The sequence below is a fragment of the Paramormyrops kingsleyae genome, chromosome 21 (assembly GCF_048594095.1).
Source record: "Paramormyrops kingsleyae isolate MSU_618 chromosome 21, PKINGS_0.4, whole genome shotgun sequence".
NCBI classification, from domain to species: domain Eukaryota; kingdom Metazoa; phylum Chordata; class Actinopteri; order Osteoglossiformes; family Mormyridae; genus Paramormyrops; species Paramormyrops kingsleyae.
Window position 1 is genome coordinate 20,171,698 of NC_132817.1, and position 19,871 is coordinate 20,191,568.

The 19,871-nt window shown below is 40.7% G+C and overlaps 1 long non-coding RNA gene across 2 annotated transcripts; it reads left to right on the top strand.

Annotated features, from left to right (window-relative positions):
* The first annotated feature begins 8,326 nt into the window (after positions 1 to 8,326).
* Positions 8,327 to 14,023, top strand: LOC111841073 (uncharacterized). 2 transcript variants are annotated; one of them, XR_002837588.2, is made up of 4 exons: positions 8,327 to 8,571; positions 10,721 to 10,883; positions 11,190 to 11,272; positions 13,292 to 14,023. It is a non-coding gene; the product is annotated as an uncharacterized lncRNA (long non-coding RNA). The 2 variants fall into 2 exon arrangements; XR_002837587.2 differs by lacking the exon at positions 11,190 to 11,272 and having other exon boundaries at positions 8,329 to 8,571.
* The last annotated feature ends 5,848 nt before the right edge of the window (positions 14,024 to 19,871 follow it).

Sequence of the window (19,871 nt, forward strand, 5' to 3'; positions counted from 1 at the left end):
AGACTGTGCCTTGAGCCTGCGAGCCCAGACCTTTTATGCAGCAGCTGCTCTGACATCATCGGCCAGCTCAGCCAATGAGAGACTCTCAGTAGGAGGGAAACTGTCATGCTCTTTAGCCTTCTGTGCCCTGTCCCATCCGTTTCTCTGAAAATCTTTTTTTTTGTCACAGGAAAAATTCTTTAGTTTTTCCAGTAAAACACTATGGTAATGAGTATGATTATACTCCTGCTCTACCATTCCGTGATATGAGTAAATCTTGGATTTGCCAAAACTCTCATGAAGAGAGAAAGAAAGACAAGTAAAAAATAAATCGTTTGATGTATTCTGCAAGGCATGCATGCATTTCTTGTCATTTGAATATGAAAATGAGAAGCTTGGTGACATCGTGTTATATCTGTGTTCGGGTCCTTCCAACTGTTTTCAAAGTATTATAATGATGATGAGGATTATTATTATTATTATTATTATTATAATTATTATTACTGTGACTGTACTAGATAAATGGTTATATAACATGGATGGATAAATTATTATTGTAATTAATAATAATAAAGTTATAATAGATTATTACTGTAATTAATAGGGCAGGGTCACTGTCTGTTTATCTGTCCTTGGTGGGTGAATCAGGCCCTTTTGTGTCTCATATGATGCTGGTCACACAGAGGTACGTATGTAAGTGCGTTTCTATCTTCCGTGCCCTGATCCAGCTCGCTGCGCTGACACTCCGCTCCTGACCCCCCTCCCATTTTGCTTTTCATGTATCTGTTTTCTCCTGTCTTTTGTTTCTATCCCTCCCTGCTGCTTTTGTTGTCTCCTCTGGTGACCCCAAATAAAATTTCTGTAGCCCGATATCACAAGGCTCTTTTCGGTCTGGGGCAGCGTTATTATTATTACTGGGAATATCGTAGCGTTATTATTATTACTGGGAATATCGTAGCGTTATTATTATTACTGGGAATATCGTAGCGTTATTATTATTACTGGGAATATCGTGGCGTTATTATTATTACCGAGAATATTGTAGCGTTATTATTATTACCTGGAATATCGTAGCGTTATTATTATTACCGAGAATATTGTAGCGTTATTATTATTACCGAGAATATTGTAGCGTTATTATTATTACTGAGAATATCGTAGCGTTATTATTATTACTGAGAATATCGTAGCGTTATTATTATTACTGAGAATATCGTAGTGTTATTATTATTACTGAGAATATAATTACAATGCCGAGGATGCGGATGATAGTGATAGTAAAAGAACCCCCAGCTATGATTCCGGATTATCTGCGCTTTCCATCATTTTCAGGGACATTGGGTTCATATTTGTTTTTTAAAAAAGGAAAAGGAAATGAAAGGGTTTTCAAGGACTGCATTAAACTCAAACTACGGAAAGATTTAAAAGAGATGGGGAGGGAAAAAATCCTCAGAAGAGCCTAAGGGAGCCGCCCACTTGGACAGAAGATTAATAAGGATGGATGATGAGGATGGCGGATGAAGCCGCTGCCATCTCGCCGTGCCCTGTGGGGGGGCTTCAGCCTCCTCATGACGTCTTCCCGGGGTGACTCTATAATGAGGCAATCGGAGGCTACGGAGACCAGCCTTGAGGTGCTGAGTCTCACCGCTGATGTAAGCTGCCGCCCGCCGCTTTGAAAAGGTGAAGTCATCGGAACGGGGGGGGGGGGGCAGAAAATAAGTGCTTGTGCTACAGAGGCCTTCCAAGGCTAAATAAGCCATTTCAGATCAGCCAGATTGCTACGGGAAATGCGGCGGTTGGCCAGGAAACGCTGCTCTTGGCGTCTTGGATGCCTTACGGCAAACCGGGCGAAACGGGGATGAACGACCACGATCACAGAGGGCCAGTTACTCTCTGTGGTGGCTACAGTAACGGCTGCTGCAAATCTGGGTTGGTAACATAAGAAGATAGTATAGTGGTTAAGGCTTGGGGGTGTCCTCTGAGCAAAGCCCTCACTGATTCGCCTACTTTGCCGTCTGTCTTCTCATAACTGAGAAGCACCCACCTGAATAAATGGGTACAACTGTGAAATGGCTTGGATGGATTCATCAGCCGAGCTAAAAGCCTGTGTTTCTGTACACCTGGGCTTTCACATTTCGGATATTCAGAAATGAATTATGTTGTGTTTGTGCAAAGAACATGAACAGAAGAAGAAGAAGAAGAGTGTATTTCCTGTCACAACAGCGCATGTGCCTGTTTTAAGGATGCAGTCCTAACATTCCTGTAATACATAGCATCCCTTGAGACTGCACAACACACTCCTCTTACTAGAAATATTTTTTCCAAGCTTTCTTCCAGGATAAGTAACTTCCCAAACTCGTAGTAACATGGAAGCCCTCTAAAGTTTTCTTACCTTAGTATGACTACGCCTATATTATGACTCATTTATAATAGTGTAGATTAATATTTTGTTGGAATGATCAAGCACAAGCATGAAATGCACTCAGTCGCACTGAGAGAATTACAAAGCTGGGTACATTTTCCCACAAATTTATATAAAGCACAATAACGTTGCATATATTTATTGCCTGCATTTTTTGCCATCCATCCATTTTCTATACCCACTTCTCCTGTGCAGGGTCACATGGGTACAGAGTCTATCTCAGGGTTATTCAAGTCACGGTCCTCAAGGTCCGAGCACTGCTGGTTTTCCAGCCTTCCTTTACCTGTCAGTCAGGTGTGAAGCCTCTGACCAATCAGAATCAGTCATTATTAAACAACTACCTGGGAGAACTGCAAACACGGCCTGGATTTGGAATCGAGGTCCAGAGTTGAAGAACCCTGGTCTATCTGGAGGGAGGGAATAACCCAGGATGGGGCACCAACCCATGACAGGACACACTCACCACCTACGAACAATCTGGAAGCTCTAATTCAATTTAGACTGTTTGAGAAACTGGAGGAAACCCCAGAATGACACAGAGAAAGAATGCACACACACACACAGACACACACACACACACACACGCTTGCACATGTAGGCACTCACACACACACACACACACACACACAGACGGGGTGCAGTCTCAAATCTTGGTTTCCAGACTGGTGAGGCAACAGTGTTCACATGAATCCTAATATATGCTCACTGAAATTCAGCGTAAAATGGACAAAAAATTATTTAAATAATGTCCTTCTATAAGGAGATGATTTTTCTACCACATAAATTGACTGACTAACATTATTATTATTGCTTGGTTTTGTTTAGATCTCTTTATTCCGTTGCATTTAGACTATCTGATTGCATATAAAGAAAGAGTAATAATTCAAATCCTATAAGGGGTTCTGCTCTTGGATCCTTGAGGGAGGTGCTACAGCAGAAGTTTTGTATAAACAATAAAGGTGTGATTGCGAGCTACACTTTTAATAGTGAATGGAAATGGACGTAATGACTTGCATGTAAGGTACGATTTGCATAACAAAGGCCAGGAAGGTTCACGCCAACCGCATCTGTTAGTACCAATTAACTGCGTCTTGGGGGATTTTGCAGCAATAAACATCTTTGGCCATTCCTGGCTCTTTTCTTGCCACCTGCATCAGGTATAAAGTGAATATCTTCACAGCAGCAGCCTGCCTGGGTGAGTCAGGTTTGTATTTCCTGGCAGCCTGAATAGGACAGAATGTTTCAGACGTCTGTAGTGAATACAATGGCCTCCTTGTTGTCTTACGGCAGCATGCGGAATAATCTTGGTTAACTTTCTGTGTCAGGAAATAACAATGTTCTTAGAATTAAAATTGAGTTACTTAAAAATGTAGTAGATAAAAAAATGCCTGATAAAATACTAGGGCAAGAAAGTTAATTGTACAATGTATTTTTATCATACACGTTTATTGTACTTATCACCATAGTTGTATTTTTAGTAAAACTTTTTTGTGAGAGATTTCTTTTATTGTAATTTTCATCCATCTTCCAACCTCTTATCCAGTACAAGGACTTTACAATATTACTTCACAATTAAAAAACTCACAAGAAAAGAATAAAATATGTATAAAAAACAAAATATAATTTTGAAGAGACGTTTCCTGTATTGAAATGAGTGATAGATTGAAATGGTTGCATGTGTGTCATTGACTGTAATGCGCATGGCCTACTTTACTGGCAACAGTAACCTAAATATTGCCTTGGGCCTGTTAGCACTAGGGCAGCGGACAAAGTTACGTAAACAAATAGGACTCACACTTCCTCTCCTCATTGAATGTTCTGAATGAAAGCCCAGCTGACACAATCAATACTGCACTGTTCTCTGTCTATCGATATTTTTAGTTGGATTCACAACAGCTATTGTAGCAGTGCCCTCATAATTACATTATTTACGTGTGACCCATGTCAAACCTGTGTGTTTAGCTGCAGTATAAAATGCATAGTGACATAAGGGACAGGCTGGACAAATATGCAATGTAGGTCATAGCGACACGTATATAGTAATTGTGCAGCTATTTAGCTGATGATGATAATTCCCCAGCATTAGTGTAATAAACACAAATACACAAAAATAAACCTCCATTAGGGGCAGCAATGCTTACTGAGAGAGTTACAATGTTCCAGCACACCTTTGGGGGTTTGAGACCCACATCTGCTTTGTGTGTGTGTGTGTAGGTGGCATTACATCATGTGCCCCACCCTTATTCCATACACTTTCTGGACAGATTGTACAGATATCTGTAAGTCTCCGAAAAACACAACCGACGTGCCGTCTAACGCATCAGTCACATATGAACAATCGCATCAGATGTGTGATAAGTTTTTGGGCAGCACCAGTTCCCTGTAGGCGTGGGTGTGTCAGTGACGCAGAGGCCTTTCATCAGGGGAAACGCCCGAGTCTCACCCCGTATGACAAAATGGTTTATTCCTCCCGTAAGTCACAGAGAGAGAAAGAGAGAGAGAGAGAGAGAGAGAGAGAGAACGTGCCTTGGGACCAAAATGATTGTGCAGGAAGCTTCCTGACCGTAAAAACTAGGCAAACTTTCTAGTGCCAGAATCGAAGCAATTACAGCCTGTATGTATGTAAAAAAAAAGCCTGTATGTAGACTGGGGTCACACAGATCAAGTAATATGTGCATTAATTGCAACAATCATTAGTCAGAAGATTTGATGCCTGCAGTATTTGCATTGGTGTGTCAATGATTAACTGAATAAAAGATCATGATGTCATTTATCCCGTAAGGAGCACAAAGAAAAGACATGTGAGATAATGAGGCGTAATGTACGGTGGCCCCTAGAGACAAAACACACACAAAAGAAAAAGCAGAAACAAAATGAAAATGCGCAGCAAATTAAAAAAACACACGCAAAAGAAAAAGCAGAAACAAAATGAAAATGCGCTGCAAATTAAAAAACACACACAAAAGAAAAAGCAGAAACAAAATGAAAATGCGCAGCAAATTTAAAAACACACGCAAAAGAAAAAGCAGAAACAAAATGAAAATGCGCAGCAAGTTAAAAAAACACACGCAAAAGAAAAAGCAGAAACAAAATGAAAATGCGCAGCAAGTTAAAAAACACACACAAAAGAAAAAGCAGAAACAAAATGAAAATGCGCAGCAAATTAAAAAACACACGCAAAAGAAAAAGCAGAAACAAAATGAAAATGCGCAGCAAGTTAAAAAAACACACGCAAAAGAAAAAGCAGAAACAAAATGAAAATGCGCAGCAAGTTAAAAAAACACACGCAAAAGAAAAAGCAGAAACAAAATGAAAATGCGCAGCAAGTTAAAAAAACACACGCAAAAGAAAAAGCAGAAACAAAATGAAAATGCGCAGCAAGTTAAAAAAACACACGCAAAAGAAAAAGCAGAAACAAAATGAAAATGCGCAGCAAATTAAAAAAACACACGCAAAAGAAAAAGCAGAAACAAAATGAAAATGCGCAGCAAGTTAAAAAAACACACGCAAAAGAAAAAGCAGAAACAAAATGAAAATGCGCAGCAAGTAGACAATCCCAAACCGGAAGTGCTCCACCACGCTAGGGGGCGCGGTGAGCTCATGTGGCACAGTCGCTACACAGTAGTGATGGGAAGTTCGACTGAATTAACTGATTTGATTCTTTCGAGCTGTCCGTTGTAATAAATCGATTCTAAAATCGATTCTGTGATTCACTTTTTTTTCCGTCTTTTTTGCGCCTGACCGTATGAGTCAACGAATCATGGGATCGGATAATAAATCAAACGGTGTCTCAAGGTTACGTTATTTGACTGAAAGATGGGGCTGGTGTTAAACAAAAATGTTCAGCTTGACTATTCACAATAAAAAAAACAATATATAAAAAGCAGAAAGGGTGTCGATGCTGAATAAACACGCGTGTATATATAGTTCTTATTTTCTTGACTTTAGCCAAATTCATGTGCATGAGTATCAAGGACTACATCACAGTTAACAACTGCAATATTACCAATACAATCACACACACATACAATGAGCATGAGTAAACTTGCATACGTTGTTGTGTAAACGTCAAAGTTAATAAATATCTTTGGTTTTTGATGAAAGACATATGGTTTTATTATGCAGAAATGCAATAATTTACTGTTGTGATAAATGAACACAGGGCTGCCAACTCTCACGCATCTGGCGTGACACTCACGCTTTCGGATTCTCACGCTCGTGCAAGAAATCTTACTGCAAATTTATATTATTACATTATAAACCTAAAATTAGCTGCAGCAAAAGCGTTGGGGTAGTTTGCAAACCCTACAGACCATTTACAAGGGAATAAAACTGTCACAAAGGTGTAAATGCGTGTGCGGACTTGTCTGAAATGGAAAATCTCTGGCCAACCGGCTGACCAAAGTTGACAGCCCTGTGAACAGCTGCGTTAATTTTATTCCTTTCAACAGCGTAACTGCATTTCCGCAGCAAATGCCGCGAGGCGGCGAGGGCTCTTGGGATCGGTTCGCAAACCATTCGTTTTAGTCACCGACCGAGTGTCCGAAAACCGTAAGTTCGATTTGTTCATCGAACGGACTCTCGGACACTCCGTCGGCGACTCAAACGGATGGTTTGCGAGCCGATCCCAAGAGCCATTGCGGCGTTCACAACAGTAAATTATTGCATTTCTGCATAATAAAACCATATGTCTTTCATCAAAAACCAAAGATATTTATTAACTTTGACGTTTACACAACAACGTATGCAAGTTTACTCATGCTCATTGTATGTGTGTGTGATTGTATTGGTAATATTGCAGTTGTTAACTGTGATGTAGTCCTTGATACTCATGCACATGAATTTGGCTAAAGTCAAGAAAATAAGAACTATATATACACGCGTGTTTATTCAGCATCGACACCCTTTCTGCTTTTTATATATTGTTTTTTTTATTGTGAATAGTCAAGCTGAACATTTTTGTTTAACACCAGCCCCATCTTTCAGTCAAATAACGTAACCTTGAGACACCGTTTGATTTATTATCCGATCCCATGATTCGTTGACTCATACGGTCAGGCGCAAAAAAGACGGAAAAAAAAGTGAATCACAGAATCGATTTTAGAATCGATTCATTACAACGGACAGCTCGAAAGAATCAAATCAGTTAATTCAGTCGAACTTCCCATCACTACTGTGTAGCGACTGTGCCACATGAGCTCACCGCGCCCCCTAGCGTGGTGGAGCACTTCCGGTTTGGGATTGTCTACTTGCTGCGCATTTTCATTTTGTTTCTGCTTTTTCTTTTGCGTGTGTTTTTTTAACTTGCTGCGCATTTTCATTTTGTTTCTGCTTTTTCTTTTGCGTGTGTTTTTTTAATTTGCTGCGCATTTTCATTTTGTTTCTGCTTTTTCTTTTGTGTGTGTTTTTTAATTTGCAGCGCATTTTCATTTTGTTTCTGCTTTTTCTTTTGCGTGTGTTTTTTTAACTTGCAGCGCATTTTCATTTTGTTTCTGCTTTTTCTTTTGCGTGTGTTTTTTTAACTTGCTGCGCATTTTCATTTTGTTTCTGCTTTTTCTTTTGCGTGTGTTTTTTTAACTTGCTGCGCATTTTCATTTTGTTTCTGCTTTTTCTTTTGCGTGTGTTTTTTTAACTTGCTGCGCATTTTCATTTTGTTTCTGCTTTTTCTTTTGCGTGTGTTTTTTTAACTTGCTGCGCATTTTCATTTTGTTTCTGCTTTTTCTTTTGCGTGTGTTTTTTAATTTGCTGCGCATTTTCATTTTGTTTCTGCTTTTTCTTTTGTGTGTGTTTTTTAATTTGCTGCGCATTTTCATTTTGTTTCTGCTTTTTCTTTTGCGTGTGTTTTTTTAATTTGCTGCGCATTTTCATTTTGTTTCTGCTTTTTCTTTTGTGTGTGTTTTGTCTCTAGGGGCCACCGTAGTAATGAAGGCTAATGTGCTGCATCCCATTGGTGGCACTTTCACTAAACACGACTGGATGTTACGAACATTCCAGCCACATTTCATCAGTGTAATTGTTAAATAGGGATCTGATTATTGCAATACGTGTTAAGCAAGTCAGGACGTTAGTAATAGGTGGGAGCCTGTATGTACAGACCAAAGGGCTGAGGAGGCGACGCCAAAGTATGTCACAGCAAGAAATACGCAACACAAAAATCACTACAGTCAAAGGTGTGTATTTGTTTAGTATAACTGAAGAGCCTAATTTTCCAAACTCACTCCGTCCGTTTTTTTTGTTGTTTTTGAGACGAGACCGCTGATAACATGAAGTCAGGCTTCCTCATCATATACTACAGTATGTGCAAAAAAATCGATACATCAATATATCCCGATATTTCCTTTCATGATATACTATATCGATTTCTAGCTCCAAAAATCGATATTTCCGAGGGGGAGTACCATGCAAAATACAACCAGACGTTTTGGGAACACCCTGGAGCCACGCTATGTGATCCCAACGAGAAAACATTACGGAGGTAGCTGTGCCCAGGGTGTACGAGGAGGTAACGCAAGTTGTAAAAAAAATCTCTTCTTTCTGCAGCACGAGTGGCACTAACGTGCGATTGACTTCGCGATCCACTGAATCTTACGTTACGATCACCTCGCACCACATTAATGAGGATTGGCAACTGATTTCCCATGTTTTGTTGAAAGGGGGACCTTTTTCACTGCTGCACCGCTAAAAATGTGCAGCGAAAGATCAGAAACGCAAGATATAGCTGACACTGGAGTTGTAAAAAAAATTAATTCTCAGATACTGATCGATATTTAAAATAAGTATCTGATTGGATACTGATTTTCACCATTATTGATACCAACAGTGCAGTTTCCGCCTCATTCACCAAACTTCACATAGCATCACCACAGCGCAGGCACACACTCGCGCAGCCCCTCCCCGTCTCTCAATAGCCGCTGAACGCGCTTGCGCTGGTTAACACGCACATACCGAGTTGGCCGAACATGGCACGTGCTGCAGTTGAAGGCACTTCGCAAGCTGCTTTAGTAAAAAAGAAAAAAAAACGCAAAAGTGCCGTTTGGAAGTATTTTGCAGAGGAGCATGGAAAGGCTAAGGGTGTCAATAAGCCTCTATGCAAATGGTGCTACAAAGTTGTGGCGACGAAGTCAAGTAGCACGTCTAACCTGGCGAAGCATCTTAAAGACCGACATCCCGGTCTTTATGAGAAATTTCACGAGGTCAGTAAAGCTCTCGTTCCAGCAACACTGAACTATTAAACACTTATAAAAAATGTTAACTTGGCCGCCGCACACCTTAACATTAGCCGTTTATCTATAAGTAGTTAGCCAACAAACACGTTAGCCGGATGTTATCATTAAGGTAGCTGATAGGCGCAATGGAAATGGATAATAATAAAATAATATAGTTAATGTGGGAACAATGCAAAAACGTAAAACAAAAATGTGTCCTATAAAATCTTGTAAAATGAGGTAAACGCCCAATCATACTTCTTATAAAAATACAGTCGTATACTGTGAAACCGATATAACTTTGAAAAATACCCTGATATAAATTTTTGGTCATACCGCCCAGCTCTAATCATACTGTTTTATTTTCATTATAAGAACAGGTAATATGCTCAGTCCTCGACAAGCACCACAGCAGCCTAAGATAACTGACTGGGCACTTTCATTTATTATTTTCATTCTTATGCACTTTATCTTAACGTTTTTTGGTGTCCACTAGTTCAGTGTGTTAAAATGCAAAGACAATAAAGTTAAAATTCAATTGAGTTAGGTTGTTTTGGCTGAATTATTAATGTAATGTGATTCATTAAGACCACCCAGATCATACACAGCAACTTGTATTTCAGCTTGATTTTATTTTTTTTTCAGTGAACTGTAGAATATTGCAATATATCGCAATATGTATAGCATTACAATATCTCACTCAGCCTTCATTTATTACAATGGAGAACTTCCATTACTTTCCCAGATCCCAGCAGCATAGGGTACAAGGCTGGGGTTTACCGTGGAGAAGATGCCTGTCCCTCACAGGACACATAAACACACAATCAAACGCTGTGGGCAGTTTATAAATGCGAATTAGCCCGGAGCAGGAAACTTGTATGACGTGGGGAGAAGATGGAAACTCTAGATGCCCAGAACAGAGTTGGGATTCAAGCCCCAAATCCTGGCGACAGTGTGAGCCTTCGAAACACTCCCACAAGTATTACACGCTGACCAACAAACTTTTATTTTTAATGAAAACTGCTCTTAAAGAAACTAATCTGCAATGTTCCTCATTCAGTCAGATCTTTATTTATATCCTGACCCAGCTGTTCTTGTGTCTTTGTTTTCTTAGGTGACAGTGGGACGGTGGCCCCTGGACAGTGGGACGGTGGCCCTTGTTCTTGCCTTACAAACGCTCATCTCCTCACCCAAGCAATAACAGCAGGGTAGTGGCAGCTTTCCATGTGCCCCCTTTTCCTGTGGCGTCACACGCTCCCTGAACAGCAGTTATTCTCGTAAGCATCTCAGACAGAACTTTCCAACGCTGAAAAATTCCAGAAGCTTGGATGTTTGTTGATTGCTTGTCCCTCCATGCCGTAACCCTTTGGCTTAGCGGAAGAGCAACGTTATCTGTGTGTCACTCTCCGCTAATCTGTTGTGGATATATTTAGCTAATAAAAAAAAAAATCTAAAAATTGTGCAAGTCGGTATAGGAGCCAGAAATGTTTTCGACAGCTAATGTTTGCCATCTTCATCCACATCATTATTCTTTGGCCTTCGACAATTAGTAGGCTAATGTAATTGCCTGTCTATCTCTGCAGCTGTTTAACTAGGAAGAAACCTAAAACTGCCGCTGGTGAGAGCAGGACCCGTGGCTGGATTATGTTTTTTACATTAAGTACACGTGAGTAGCTAGCTGACTGTGAGCGGTTGCGATAATTGCCTGGAGAGGTTGCCGTGGGATCGGCGTGGAATCTCGGGAGGGCACTGTTGCCGCCGATTTGCATATCAGTTTCCTGCGGCAGACAGTTACCCATCGCGGAGAGCGTCTTTAATTAAAAACGGTCTCAGGTTTGACCTCTCCTTCATGATGTCAAATGACTTTCTGGCTGCGGACTGTGCTTAAGCCAGACCATATGCCCAGTGTATGGCAGCTAATGCGATTTTCATCGGCCTCAGGACAGGTGAAGGCAGTTTAATGCATCGCATTTAAGTTAATGAGCAAAAAATACCTGCGATGCAAAGTGTCCCCTGACATACACGAGATTAAGCCCTTTAAATGATGCCACCGCCCGGATCCATGTCGATAGAACAGCCTGAAATCAAGCGATATGTTATTGTAACACTGTGTCACGTGGCATCGCCCCATCGCAGAAAGTGACCCAGCTGTGAGACTTGTACCCGTGTACGTCTGGCTCTCATCCATCATCGTGTGATCCAGACTAAACAATGGCGGCCCAATCTTGGTAGCGACCAGCGACTACATGATTATACATGGATACTGCAGCTGACTTCTCTTCCTCTTTCCTAATTGCCAGCATGGCCGGTGCCTCCAGTTATGCAGTTTAAAGCACCAGAAATGCTATAACACAAGCAACTTAATACGTAGCTTGATTATATAACTTTAATATATCTTAAAGCCATCCTGGTGTCCAGTAATGGAGACATTCATAAATGGGTTAGTAATTCAGCCAAAAATGAACTGCTTTCATACCTCACTAAACAATACCTGGCATGTTTTTGAACAATAATATGCAGCTATTATAGTAAAAAAAAGGCAGCTACAATTTTTTGTACTTACTCTTTCTCCTTCCATAAAATATACTTGTTGGTATGTTGGCCGTTTTGTCAGAAATACAGAAGGAGTTGTCAAAACCGTATGTTACTGTCCTCTTTAGGGTAGAACAGGAATAACAAGGTTTGCTCAAATCACTGAAAGGACAGATGGAAAAATAAAATGTTCTCTATGGTGGGCATAAATGTCGGGGCCTCGGAAGGATATAGAAAAAAACAAATAAAGACTACAGTATGTCTTTATACCAAGGTTTCGGTAAAAGCTATTTTCCCATTGGTCCAGAAATGTCACATGAGTGTTATTTTCATGGACCACACAGGTATTTCAGCAGCCTAATAAAAATTCTATGTTAATGCATTATTGAATATAAGACTAATACATATAAAACCTGTATGACTTTTTACTCCTAAATAACTTGACGACTTAAAGAAAATCTTGAGTTTCCCACTGGTAAATACAACTAGGTAGTGGCATTCATGCGCTCCCATCTTGCATTTACGATTTTTCCGACATGACTTGAAGGCAGGGCATATTTTAAGAGCACTTTGGAACATTATTAAATGCTAAATTAAATAATTTTGTTCTGAAAAATTAACTGTGACTATTTTTTGCTTGTTAGCTGTGGTATAAGTGGAATAAACCACCTTCGGGCGTGTGGTTATACAGGAATAACCAACTCCAGCGTGTTTACTGCACACCTCGTCGTGGATTATCAATTATATACAATACACCTCAACCTCCAACAATCTTCCTTTGGGTTCTAATAAAAATCGGCAGTAATTCAATGCTGATTAATTTCCTATAATTTTGATTAGATTGATTTATCTGGCAGACACCAGTAATTTCACTTATTAGAGACAGATTACTGGATGAATAATCCAGTTTCCTTTCTAAAGTTCAGAAAAACAGCAGTTTGGGGAACAGACTGTTCAGTTGCACCTAGAATGATCTTCAGTCACGGTGATGTAGCTTTGCCTCAGAATGGCTTATTCTCATAAGAAACAGTCCCTAATTGGGAACATTGCATAAAATGCGGCCTTTCATGTGCCCTTGGTGAACTGAACCATTTTCATGAAGGGTGATTAACTCCAATATGGTTTTAATGCCTCGTACTGTTTTTGCTTCCAGAATCATTGATTTCCTTGAGGGGAAACAGAAGAGCTTACCAGTAGGAAAAATGTGGACAGATGCAAACAATTCAGAAGAGACATACTGTGTCTCCTGAAAGCAGCGCAGCCAGTGGCCGCACTGTCCCCTGAAAGCAGCGCAGCCAGTGGCTGCACTGTTCTCGCCACAAAATGTCAGCATTACATTCCATCTCACAGATGTCACAAATTATATCTGCTTAATTAGGATCATCACAAACAAGCTCTGTTCTTATAAAAAGTACAAAGCACAAAATTCACTGAGGTCCCTTAGAATGTTTTACCTGAATGTTAGAATAAAAATAAAAGTGCCAAATGGCCTTCCATAATATCGTGCATTTATATTGCATTTGTAGACTTATCTGTGATAATTTTTTTTCCATTTACAACATAATAATGTGTATTTGTACAAACTAAAGCAACTGGGGTTACCATGGGAACTACTACCACTCTGCAGATACTTAGACCCGGAATGTATTAATTTTGTAAACACTAGTTGGATTTTATGCCAGTAGCCCTTTTTAGAGTTATGTGTACTGTATATGGAAATATTTCGCTAAATACAAAACATCGATTGGAAAACTCAGTCAGTAATTACGTTGTTGTGGCTATCACTCACTGCCGGAAATTAAAATTAAAAATTACTTTATTCAGGTTATAAAGATTTTCAATAACTACCGACCTTGTAAATGATAATAAGTTTTCTAAAAAACCATGTGACACTCCATCATCTCCCATGATGCACTGGAATCCCATTCAGGGAGTCCCAAGCCTTGTGATGTCTGCTGTGGACGCATTTCATCTTCCAAATGAGTTATCCAACCCTAACCCATTATCCTACCCTAACCCATTATCCTACTATATGCCAAAATGGGAGGTACTTCAAAAAGATAACTGTCTTAAAATAAATAGATGCTCTTTGCATAATTTTGTTCTCTTTTTCACTCAGATGGATTATATAATGTAATTTGCACAACTTCCCCAGAATTATCAATAATTCTGTTAAAGAAATAAGAGCCAGCCATGTCCACCTGGGGGCAGCCTCGCTTTAGGGGGGTTAGGGAGTGCACTTCTGCCCCAGAGGCATGCAGGGGGTTTCTGTCAGACACGGTAGTGAGTGACACAACTGTGATAGTGTACATTTTTGCAAAGGAGTGCTGTATGTTTTCTGGGATAGCCTCTGGGCTCACCACAGCCCTGCATGGTTAAGGAAGATGGGTGGATGGATGGATGGATGGAATTAACAAAAGCAAATCACATTCTGAAAACAAGACATTTTCATGCATGCTGTACTCAAGAAATATAGTAATATATTAAAAGAGACACTGTCTTTAATAGTCGTGAGCTACTTATTGGTTCAATTAGCACCCTAAAATATGTCTGAACATATATATGACTTTCTTATTTACAAACAGAGGCGTCAATCTATTCATGAAATGCAAGAGTACTGCACACTTTGGTAAAGCATAGTTTTCAGGGAGACTAAATAACTGATTTAACTCAATAAATAGTAAACCCTTTTGGGATTTATTTTTCATGAAATTGCTACTAGATAAATTAACAGAATAAATACAAATGCGGTCCCCATTAAAACCAGTAATGGTTTTAGTTGAACATAAAAAGCTGCTAATTACTCCAAGGTCTACCATATAATTAATGTATAACAATTTTTATCTATGCATATGTAATGCATAATGCATAACGAGGAAACAATCAAAAAGATAATTGGTCCAACCAAGCACTTTAATTGTTTTTGTTTGATGTGGGTCTTTAGTGCATGTTGTGGCTTTTGGACGGCTGGGGACATACGGTGACACCTTGTGACATCTGAGAGGGCAGTTCCAGCATTTCTGCATGAAGCGGCACTTTGCAATTGGGCACCGGCTCAGGATGTGTCACATGCCCCCACTTAATGAGGTCCTCGTTATAAACCTGACAGGATTCTTCGGAAAAACAAAGCCGTCCGCGGCCGACGGCCGTAATGGGCGAGATCCCGCCTGGGAAATCGCATTATTCTGTGGCTTCCAGGGCTGCCTGTGAATGATGTGATGCAGGATCGTACGCAGGCAGCACATCAAAGGCGATTCTTCATTTTGTGGGAACCCCGCAAAGGCGATTGATGTAACAAGGCCGCCCACGCAGGCCAGTTAAGAGCGATCACCTTTTGAGAGCACAGGATGCTGAAAGCATTTGTGAAAGCTTTGCCTGACTTCTTCCATCATCAAAACACACAAAATATGACTGTACTGTACCCACAGACCCCCTGGCTGTGTTGATTCTGACTTTCCCTCACTTGCCATCGTATTACATCTGCATTCACATTTCTGAGAAAGCAGGACAATTACCCAGCCCTAACCTTAACCGTCACTAACGAAACAAAATGTTTATAAAATTGAGGTTATCCAAATGGTGACCTGAAAATTGTCCCCTTTTCAGGTTTTACCGAACTTTGGTGACATTTTGGTCCACAAATGGGATCCATGCAAACACATACAGACAGACAGACAGACACACACACAGACAGCTGTGTAGATATACCAACAAAGGGTTGAATATATTAAATGAAAAATGAGATCATCTCAGTTTCAAAAAAGTGGATAAAAGTCAAAGAGCTAAATGCTCATTTACAGAGTCATGTTTGTATGGCAGATTATACAGAAATCTAAGTCAGAGTGTAATCAGTTTTGTGGTATGACATTATTGCCCATTTCATAGCTTTCAATGAAAAGATTTAATTTTCCTCCTAAGTATTCTGCTCTATTTCCGGTTGGAAGCTACAGTTTCTAGAGTAATTTTTTAAATCAACTTTAATTAGTTAATGCAATTAGGCTGGTCAGCAGCAAGCAAAAGGACATCTTTGTTCACGTGCTGTCTGGGACCCTTCCAGAAGGTACCATCTGTCCACTGACAGTCGGCTGATAGCGTGAGTAATGTGTATGTGTTGTGCAGGGATTGCCCCGCGGAGAGCAGCGATGACGCGAGTGCAGCAGTGGGAGGACGGGGGACTGTGAGAGAGACGAACCCCCCCGACTGCGGGGGGGAGGCGGAGGAGGAGGTGGTGGATGTGGGGAGTCAGCGTGGCATTCCCCAGGCCGTGTCAGAGGTCCTTGGCGATGAAGCATGCTGTGCTCTCTCTTCCTCATGACACTGTGGGACACGGGGTCACACATGTTTATAGCCCCCCCCCCCCCCAAATCCTGTATCCATCCCCAAAATTTACTTACAGAACCGGCTCAGCTGATGAGCTGGCTTTAGCATTACTGCTTCGCTTGGGCTGCCTTAGGGGACTTTATCCTTCTAAAATGTCCTTTAGCCCCCCTCCCCCAAATAAATTCATTTTCATTTAAATCAGACCCCTCTCGTAAAGGCTTACCCCTCCCATTCATAAATCTCTAGTCACACTCCTGACTTTACTGCTTCATGTGATCTTGCGTGTCAAAGTAAACAAATAAATTTAAATGAATATATCTTTACAGTTTTTATGTAATGAAACGAACTGTAAACTGGCTTAATGTTGCACATCTTAAGCTTTATATAAAGTACTGAGAGAAGCGGTCATAACGGCAGTATATTAACATATAGATTGTGTCGCTGCTAATTGTATATTAATGTCGGGATATCCTGACCATCTCCTTTATCTGGATTGTCTGTTTCCCTCAGAGAGAATGTGCCCAGCGCTCCGCCACCTGAGATAATGTCAGAATGGCATCCCCCGCAAATGCGGCTCTGTAAAAACACGGCGCGAGGTTAGCTATCAACGTCGAGGAAAACCATTTTCAAATTACAGGCTCTGCAATTCTTATATTACAGAAAGAACTACCAGTCTCAGGTCGAAACTTATTCATTTACTGGGAGAGAAAGTAGGCTTCTGAGACCACAGTAAGGAAAACAAATATTGTTCATTCTTTGACTTCACAGAGATATTAACTGCAAATAGTGGATTTCTTTTTCATCATTTGGGGGATTACGGTTTTGTCAACATTGTAAAAGGACTGAACTAGCAAATCTCCCAGGGGTGAGTGATGAAGACAGAGACGGCGATACTGTTTCGGTACAGAATGTGTCTCGTTTGCGTGTGTGTGTGGGTGGTACGTGGGTGGTGGGTGAAGCAGGAGGCGTTGTTTCTACCACAACATGGCCGCCAAAAGCATAGCTTTCATATTCCCCAGCAAGGCCATATCACTCACAGCACCGCTCAATGTATTTTTTTGTTCACCCAGTGTGATTCAGCCACCATCATCTGTTTTTTGAAGGTGACAGCATGCTCTGTGGCTTGTGAGTCCGTGGGGGGTCAGTGCCCTGGCACTGAGCTGCCCCCCAGGTGATATTGTATTGCCATGGTGATTGATCAACAGCCCCGGGCCAACTGATGCCTCAGTTAATGGAACCCAGCTGGTCCTAATAGGGCATATTGCGCTGCTAGGAATAGGTATCTGCAGCTCCGTGGATTCAGGGAAACTGAGATACTTGCCATTTATTGGGTCTATTTATCTTTTTGGACAGGTTTTAGGTTCCGGACTCTTTTGAAATAGCCTCCGTCGGCTTTTGAACCCGTACAGCCCTACAGCAAACCTGCACTCCCGGTTTACTTTGAGTGTCTCATGTGATGGTGAATTCAAGAAAATTGAACCTAATGGACAACAGAACCAGGGGGGCAGCTGGTTGTTATTTGTTCCCCCACGTTGTACTTGGTACCATTACAGTACAATTGGCAGTGTGTTGCGAATCTACATCCGGCAATCTGCGATCGATTACCCAGTATAAGTTGGTAGGGGGAATGGAGACTGTCTCCACCTGTGTAATGGCAAGGCAGGGAAACACCCTGTACAGCTGTCATGTATGCAGTTATACTAAGTAGTATAATGTGCAGTGAAACGTACAGTTGCCTTGCCCCAGACTATGAAAAAGGAACATAAGTCGAATAGACAAGACAGAAACAATGTATCACAAACATTGAACATTAAATAATAATCGTAAATATCTATGGTTACTAGTAGTAAGTGGAAATAGTGCGAGAGACCAGAAATAAATATGAATATATGTGTTCAGGTGTGGGTTAAGTGGGCTGTGGAGAATGTCAGTTGTGCAGGTCCTAAACACTTTTCTCATTTAGGATCTGAGTTGCCTGTGGAAAGATGCTCTTCTCCAGCCTTCCTGCGATGGCCTTCAGGCAGGAATAGCATCTGTCCAGCCTCAGTGAGATATAACTTTGCTGTGGCATTGAATTAGAAATAAACTTGAAAGTCAATGACTTGTTTCCTTCTCAGGCTTTTACCATGACTGTCTGTATAAATCAGTATTATATATCATCATCGTCCTCAAGTGGATTCACAATGAAAAAAAACATAGCTTGTGCCTGATTGGCTGGTGTTTCTGAGCGCTGAGAAGGGGAGTTAGGTAACTGCAATCGGCAGGTCAGTTTAGTCCACCTGTCCTCGTCCTCCATGCACACATATTGAGGTATGTTCTGTTCTTACGGCCCCCTGTAACCCGAAATCCTGATTGTAACCTGGGATCCGCACCAGCTGAAAGGACATCTTTTTTTTTTTTTTTTTTTTTTTTTTTTTATTATTTTATTTATTTTTTTTTATTTAGCTGAAAGGACATCTTTATGTTGTAGCTTGATTTGTTGTTACCACAAAAGTAAACCTCTATTTCCTAAAAACCAGTCGCTCTCTGTTCTCTCCCCATGCTATATTCATTATGGTTAATTACCATGTTCGGCAGCGGTGGAGAAGAACCCTCTCTGAGCTGCTCCAGAGCTGCCATTCCTGGAAGCCTTAATTTAATACAATCACTCAAAATGTCTTTTCATGAAATCCACGATTTGCATCTTGCATCCCGTAGTTAGTTTGCTTCATTTTATGATGATTTTTTTAAACGATTATGGCTTAAGCTGAAGCTCAGGGTTTATCAGTGAGGCGAACTGGAGAGACAGACATGCCAGGAGCTGAGATTTAAGCTGCTGCAGGATAAATCGTTGAATGGAATCAGTCTACACCTGCCACATCAGGTATCTGTTTGCTGGTAGAGATGTCATCTACAGTAGATGTGAGATCCTACTGCACCCCTTTTAGACGTGGCATTATGATCTCAACAGGAGAGCATCTGTACGGTGTCTTGACACACCCTTCTGGGAAAAAGTGTGGAAACACCCTGGTCATTATCAAAGTTGTTGAAGAAGTGTCACTATTGTGTTATTTTCTTCCAATTAAGATTTATTAATTGACATAAATATGTTGAACAGAATTTGTTATATTTTTATAACAATATTACCTTTTTCTTTATAGTTTCACATTATTATTCTGGTAACGTAAATTGCAAAAAGCCACGACAGAGACTGACAGTGAAATATGATGATAAATGATGCGTTTTAATGCCACTTTTGTGTCCGTAAGCGGTCCAGACTCTTATGCCTTTTTGGAAGGAGTTTGTGCGCCCCCTTGTGGTAGTGAGTGGGGATTGGTGGAATGGCTCAGCTGGGGGTGTCTCTGTTTACGCATGGGCAGAAAAGCCACGGAAGAATGACCTCAGTATGGCTTCTGTATCGATGAACCTGCAGC